The 1,134-nt window shown below is 31.5% G+C and overlaps 1 long non-coding RNA gene across 1 annotated transcript in view; it reads right to left on the bottom strand.

The window, feature by feature from the left end:
- Positions 1 to 1,134, bottom strand: part of LOC106473592 — a 10,930-nt gene that overhangs the window by 3,010 nt on the left and 6,786 nt on the right. The gene's annotated exons all lie outside the window — the stretch shown is intronic.

Here is a 1,134-nt window from a genome sequence, read left to right as displayed (position 1 = left end):
TTTCTCAAACAATATCAGTAAAAGTTACAGGTCTGTATACAAAGCTTCCAGTTACTGATAAATGATCAACTATTTTACTTGTTCAATTTTTTTTTCATTGTTTACTAAGAGCAGTAATTTTGCAATGAATAAGATAAATAATTATCTCTATATCAAGACATTATAATCTAATGGTTAGTTTATTACACACAGTAATAGAATTAATTATAAAAACATACAAGTGATACACATACAAAAGTTGATAATGGACCAACAATAATTTATAAGCATGTATATATATGAATCATTATGCTTATAAACGGTTGTTTGTCAAATTACTACTATATTACTATAATGTTTTTACTTAACAAGTAATGTGTAGTGACAACTAGATGGTGAATTTATTTATGATATAAAACATTAGCACACAAAATACAAAAGAAAAGTAAATATATTCTAGTATTTTGTATGTGAGCCTTTTGCTTAATACAGAACATTATCCCTTGTTTACATGCTATCATACAGTTAACAGTGTATAATTACTACAGAATATTGTTCCAAATTTCCTGCTTTACTTCCAATAATTCAGTCAAATAGTTTGGTTGCCTTCTAATCTTCTCAGTTTTCACATAAGCCATACAGCCTCAAGAATGTTCATACTGGAACTTTGTGCAAGACAACCCTTTGTTGTGAGCATACCACTGGACACTTTACTGTTAAAATATTATTTCACCACATTCACTGTATGTTTAGGATAATTGTTTTGCTCGAAGACAAACTCCTCCCTCAAGAGTTGTTTACAAGTGGGAATGGCATTATGGTTCACAATCTGTTACAGAAAGCAGCCAGGGTGCCAGCAATTTTATGTTGATTACCAACATCATTGGCTGAGATGCTTTTCTTTTGTTTGTTTGTTGTTAAGCACAAAGCTAGATAATTGGCTGTGCCCACCATAGGTACCAAAACCCAGTTACTTAGTGTTACAAGTCTTCAGACTTATCTTTGAGCTGCTTAAAGTATTAGGTTGTCAAGAAATTAATGTCACGTTTTGGAACACTTTCGTTACCCCCCCCCCAAAATAAACATCACGTATAATAGTTAAACAAACCACCTAAACATCACATTAGTGTAGCCTATATGATGTGTAAAGTTTAG

The sequence above is a fragment of the Limulus polyphemus genome, unplaced genomic scaffold, assembly GCF_000517525.1.
Source record: "Limulus polyphemus unplaced genomic scaffold, Limulus_polyphemus-2.1.2 Scaffold6302, whole genome shotgun sequence".
NCBI lineage: Eukaryota > Metazoa > Arthropoda > Merostomata > Xiphosura > Limulidae > Limulus > Limulus polyphemus.
This window is presented reverse-complemented; position numbering and strand designations above follow the sequence as displayed.